This window comes from Sorex araneus, chromosome 2 (assembly GCF_027595985.1).
Source record: "Sorex araneus isolate mSorAra2 chromosome 2, mSorAra2.pri, whole genome shotgun sequence".
In the NCBI taxonomy this organism is placed as follows: Eukaryota; Metazoa; Chordata; class Mammalia; order Eulipotyphla; family Soricidae; genus Sorex; species Sorex araneus.
In genome coordinates this window covers 79,866,333-79,872,332 of record NC_073303.1, presented here as the reverse complement: position 1 = coordinate 79,872,332, position 6,000 = coordinate 79,866,333, and the positions used below count along the sequence as shown (strand labels likewise).

The window sequence follows — 6,000 nt, the reverse complement described above, 5'->3', positions numbered from 1 at the left end:
TCCTTCTGTCCTTCTTTCCCTCCCTTCCTTTCCTTCTTTCCTTCTTTCTTTCCTTCTGTCCTTCTTTCCTTCCTTCTTTCCCTCCCTTCCTTCTCTCCCTCCCTCTCTCCCTCCCTCCTTTCTTTCTTTCTTTCTTTCTTTCTTTTCTTTCTTTCTTTCTTTCTTCTTTTCTTTCTTTCTTTCTTTCTTTCTTCTTCTTCCTTCCTTCCTTCCTTCCTTCCTTCCTTCCTTCCTTCTTCCTTCCTTCCTTCCTTCCTTCCTTCCTTCCTTCCTTCCTTCCTTTCTTTTCTTTCTTTCTTTCTTTCTTTCTTCTTTCTTTCTTTCTTTCTTTCTTTCTTTCTTTCTTTCTGTCTTTCTTTCTTTCTCTTCTTGTGGTTGTTGTTCTGTTTGAGGGTATATTCCAGCAATGTCCAGATCTAACTGCTGGCTCTATTCTCAGGGCGTAGGAAACCATATGTGGTATCAAGGATTAAACCCAAGTTAGCTGCATGCAAGGCAAGAACCTTATCTGCGTACTAACTCTCTGGCTCCAAACTTCTTTTAAAAATTTTGTTTTTAATTTATGTTGCTCACAGCCACCTTAAAATAATGTATGTTGACAACCAGGACTAGCTCTTAGCACAGTTTATAACCTCGCATGTTTATATATCCATTTCATATATGGATTTTATATAGTTATACAGCTATATATATGCATATGTAGAAGTTATTTTGGTAATAAGTTGTTCATAATCATAGTTTCTGGTCCTTGTTTTTTTCCTTCAGTGATACATTGTGAAATTCCTTTCACATTGATGTAATTAATTCTTTATTTTTATTTATTTATTTTTGTATTAATTAACCATGAGGTACAGTAACAAAAATTTCATCCCTTCACCAGTGCACATTTTCCACCACCAAAATCCCAGTATTCCCCCCCCCCACCCCCGTTCCATACCTCCCCCTGCCAGTGCGGGCAGATAATTTGCAAAATATTCTTTATCTACTTTAGTTATCTTCGATATTTCGAGACCAGTCCTACCCTTATACCTGCCGAAAATGCAATGCTAGACAATGTGTTTACGCTTGTTATAGATATAATATAATGCTGCGTGGCTGAGAGAGCGGCTGCATGCTCTAGGAATTCTAAAATTTTAATAATTAGGGTCTGAAGAAATCACTGCAGGAAGTTGCTTGGGCCTAAGATTTGTTTGTGTGTCTCTGGATTGTGGCCGAGTGGGAGCTTAAGTAGACTGTGGGCGGATGTAGCATCATCTTTGTGTCCCATTGGGGTCGGGGGGAAGGAGGAAAAACCAACTCCTCCCCTGTCCCTCGAGATTTGGGATTTGCTGTCGCTGCTTCTTGTACCTGGAGCTTCTTGCTGGTTTTCTAGAAAGTGGCGCCCACCAGAGCTTTTAGAGGGCAGGCAGAGGGACAACACCTGGCCCCGTCTGGAGCAGCCCGGCGGAGAGGGCCTATTGCAAAGTCCCAGGCTATCTCTGCCACAGTTTTTTCAGGTCCAAGATTCATTTGTGTGTCCAATTAATTCTTTTAAATTGTAGTCTATTGTGACTATAAGAAAATTTAGCCTCATAATTTACCTAGGGAATTCTGTTCAATTTTTTGTTTGCTGTTATGAATAGTACTACAATATAAGAAATTAGAACCTTATTACCAGATTGACAAAAACAACAATGCATTTCACAGATGAAAAAAATTCTACAATAGATATTGTAGGATACATAACCTGAACATATCAGCATTTAAATTTCTTTCTCTTTTTTGCTTATAATAGTAGAGGTTAAAGATAAACTAATCGTGCAAATTTGTAAATCATGATGCCTTAATAAAAATTAAATACCATAATTTGCAAGTCATGGCGCCCTAACAAAAATTAAATACATATATGTATTCACTCTCGGTGTTAAATCCACATTTTATAAACTTAACGTTTGAAAAGGATTTATTTTTATTCTTGTTTATTTTTTTGCCTCATTATGTAATAGTAACATTGCTACTATTTATACATCCACAAGGAGTATATGAGTTGTATTTCTCTTTAATCTCTACCAGAAATACCCTACATTTTGAGTTTGATGGCAAACATTTTATTTGCCTTTCTATTGCAAGTATGTTTTAGTTTTGATTCATATGTTTATTTTGAATGGACTTTTCTCTGAATTATTTAGTTGTAGCCTTAGCGCTCTTGAGCTGTATTTTTGCCTTATCTATTTACAAAATTAGTGCTATGTTAAGATATTTGACATCTATAATGAGTTTTATCTTTCAGCTTCTGATTTCCCTGTGGAAACTTGGATAATTTTGGCACTTTATAACTTATGTAATCATTATGTCTTTTCATTTTAAATGGATTTTGGGTTTCCTATTTTTGTTAAGGTAGTTTCACTATTCTTAAAGACAATAGATATGTTACAGATTTTCTTAGGATTTTGTAATTTGATTTTTATATAATTTTTTTATTGAATCACTGTGAGATATGGTTACAAAGCTTTCATGTTTGAGTTTCAATCATATAATGATCAGACACCTATCCCTCCATCTATATAATTTTTTAACTATATTTTTAAACAAATTTTCAAATTTTGATATTTGGGTAGTCAGTTCTGTTCACATAATTTATGAAATATTTTATCATCTTTTCCTACTGATTCAAAATATACTTTGGTTATATACGTTTCCCACTATCTAAATGTAGACTGTTCTTTTGTTATTATTATTTTGGTTTGGGGGCTATACCTGGCTAAACTTGGGGTTTAAGAGTTACCTCTGGCTCAGTACTCCGGAATCACTCCTGGTGTTGCTCAGGGTGCTGGGAGTAGAACCCAGAAGGGCTGTGTGAAAGACAAACACCCTATCCATCATATTATCTCTTTGGCCTCTAGAACATTTTTTTTTTTTTGGTATGATTGGTAGGCTATTTTTGAGTTTGGTAATGCTCAAAAATGTTCCCATATAAATTAATGGTGATAAATGTTAGCAGATCCTCCCAAATAATCTATTCACTTATACCAAGTAAAAGTGCTAGTCTACGTTTGGAGAATAGAGGGAAAGTACTGATTAAAGACTATTGCATTGATGAATCGCTCCTGGAATTTTCTGACCTGTTCTGCAGATCTCTGTCTATTTACATATTGTTACCATATTGCCTAAGGCTGTATTAAAGTAGTTTTGATTTTCAGACAAGACTTTTTTTTTTTTTTTTTTTGCTTTTTGGGTCACAACCAGCGATACACAGGGGTTACTCCTGACTTTACACTCAGGTATTACTCCTGGCCGTTCTGGGGGACCATATGAGATGCTGGAAATCGAACCCGGGTCGGCCATGTGTAAAGCAAACGCCCTACCCACTGTGCTATCACTCCAGCCCCCAGACAACACAAATTTCCCTCACAACTTTTTCTTTGTTTGCTTTTGTGGGGGGGATCCACACCCGGAAATGCTCAGGAGTTATTCCTGGCTCAGCACTCAGGAATTACTCCTGGTGATGCTTGGGAGACCAGGTCAACTGGGTGTAAGGCAAACACCCTACCCACTGTGCTATTGCTCTGGCCCCACAACTTTTCTCTGTCACACTTTAAGTCACTTTCAAGGGTCTATTTATTTTTCCACTTAAGATTTATGATAATTTTGTCAATTCTTCCAAACAGAAACCAAATAAAAGTATTGTCTTTTTTAGATGCTTCTCCCCCACAAAAGAAAATAACAAATTTAATGATCTTTCTTTTAAGATTGAATAATAAAAGGAGGGATGAATATTTAGCATTAAAAACAGCCTGCCATATTTTTCCTTCAATGAAATGGAAAAAAATTATGGCAGTAGGTGAAGATGTAGGTAGGGAATATCTTGCTTATGTTCCCCAACTACATATCTACAATTAGAGTCTTCTTCACTTATCTGCTTTGTGTGAGACTGTGAATTAACAACAGAGGGTATAATAGCAAAACAAATTATCTTTAAATTAGCCTGATGGTTTAATAATGTCAAATATGCGTTTAGATGATAAATATCTTTTATTTGCAAAAACTAAGAACTTTAACCAAAAAAAAAAAAACAAATAAGAACTTTAATAAATAAGAACCATTTTAGAAGGAAAGAGAAACACTGACAAATCCTTGTGCATAGGTGAGGAGTTAGTTCCAAAACTCCTATGCATGCAAATTCAATTCCTTTTTGCTTCCACAAAACCTAGTGATAGCTTTATGAAGACGAATTTGAACAAGTCAAAATTAAATGAATTTCCTCCTGTACTATCTAGAGAGTACAGCAGGTAGGACACTTGCCTTGCATGCCACTAACCGGGGTTCCATCCCCTTTTCCCTGGTATCCCCTATGGTCTACCAAGCACTGCCTTGGGTGATCCTTGAACACAGAACTAGGAGTAAGCCCTGAGCATTGCTGGTATGCACCATCCCTCACCCCCTGACAAACAAACAAACACCTCTCCCCCCCCAAAAAAAACCCCTCCTGGATAGCATATAAACTGCAATTGTGTTCTGGTGAGCTTTCTTCTGAATACTGAGTGGAGAGATCTGTACAACCAAAAAGGGAAAATTACAGCAGAAAGGTTTTGAGGAAGATGCAGAGAGCCTCCCCTCAGCAGCAGCATGGTGACCGCCATCTTTCAGAGCCTATTGGACAGAGGTACGAGCTTGCAGTGATGGGGTGTGTGGGAAATCTCGAGATGGGGGGTGGAACTAGCCCTGCTCCCCACCCAGACGAGACCCTGAGTGGCTGCCCAAGGACAGCTCCTCTGCTCCTGAACAGCCATGATCCCAGAGGCACAAAAACCAATCTCGGAACCCAGTGACTTCTGGCAGAAATCCCTCTAGACTTAATTACTAAAATTCCAGAAATCCAATACCTATATGCTCTTTATTATCAGCAATAGAAAACAAATTATCTAATGATGTCTTTTCGGCAGGTCTGATTTGGGGAAAATTCTAAATAATAATAGTGGGTTGGGGCTGGAGCAATAGCACAGCGGGTAGGGCGCTTGCCTTGCACTCGGCCGACCCAGGCTGACCCAGGTTCGAATCCCAGCATCCCATATGGTCCCCTGAGCACCGCCAGGGGTAATTCCTGAGTGTAGAACCAGGAGTAACCCCTGTGCATTGCTGGGTGTGACCCAAAAAGCAAAAAAAAAAAAATAATAATAATAGTGGGTCTTCTGTCAAAAAATTGAATGTAATCAAAGTAAATAGATAGTAAAGTGAAAATCTTCTGCCACACAGGCAGGGTAGGGGGTGGGATGGGGGGCATACTGGGGTTCTTGGTGGTGGAACATATGTACTGGTGAATGGATGGGTATTTGATCATTGTATGACTGAGACTTAACCTGAAAGCTTTGTAACTATTTTCATGGTGAGTCAATAAAAATAAAATTTAAAAAAAGATGCAGAGAGCAAGAGGTGGATGATGGACAGAACCACAAAAAAAAAGACAGATGGCTAGCAAGGCAGGAAAAAGACAAGGTTTCAGGAGAGATCGGGGGCATGTTGTACTTGATCTTTTCACATAATTTGACCTCCTGTTAAAAATATTCTTATTTTTGGCTTTGGCTCACTGTACTCTTGTATTTTTTCTTCCAAACACTGTTTCTTTTACTTCTTAGTTTTCTTTATGGGTCTCTTTTCCTATATCAATCCCTTAAAATAAAGAGTATCAGTAAATCTGCTGTTAGTCCATTTTCTTTAGTGATCATTCTCTTTAATAAATGTGACTTCTTCAATTAGACTTAAATGTTGAATCATTTATTCAACAAATATTTACTATGCAATGCCATGTGCACCAAATGTGGGGATATATCAGTAAAAATCTCCCAATTTTTTTGCTTTCTAGAATTTTTATTTTAGTAGAAACGATGAGGGCAGACAGTACATACAATAAACACAGTTGATAAATTGACTGTATACTGGAAAAGTGCCACAAAAAAAATAGAAAAAAGGAAAAAGCAGAGGAGTATAGGAATGGTAAGGAATATTGGAGAGGTGATTATTTGT

At 37.5% G+C, this 6,000-nt stretch overlaps 1 protein-coding gene across 1 annotated transcript in view; it reads right to left on the bottom strand.

The window, feature by feature from the left end:
• The window catches only part of CPA6 (carboxypeptidase A6), a 252,777-nt gene that overhangs the window by 11,376 nt on the left and 235,401 nt on the right, over window positions 1–6,000 (bottom strand).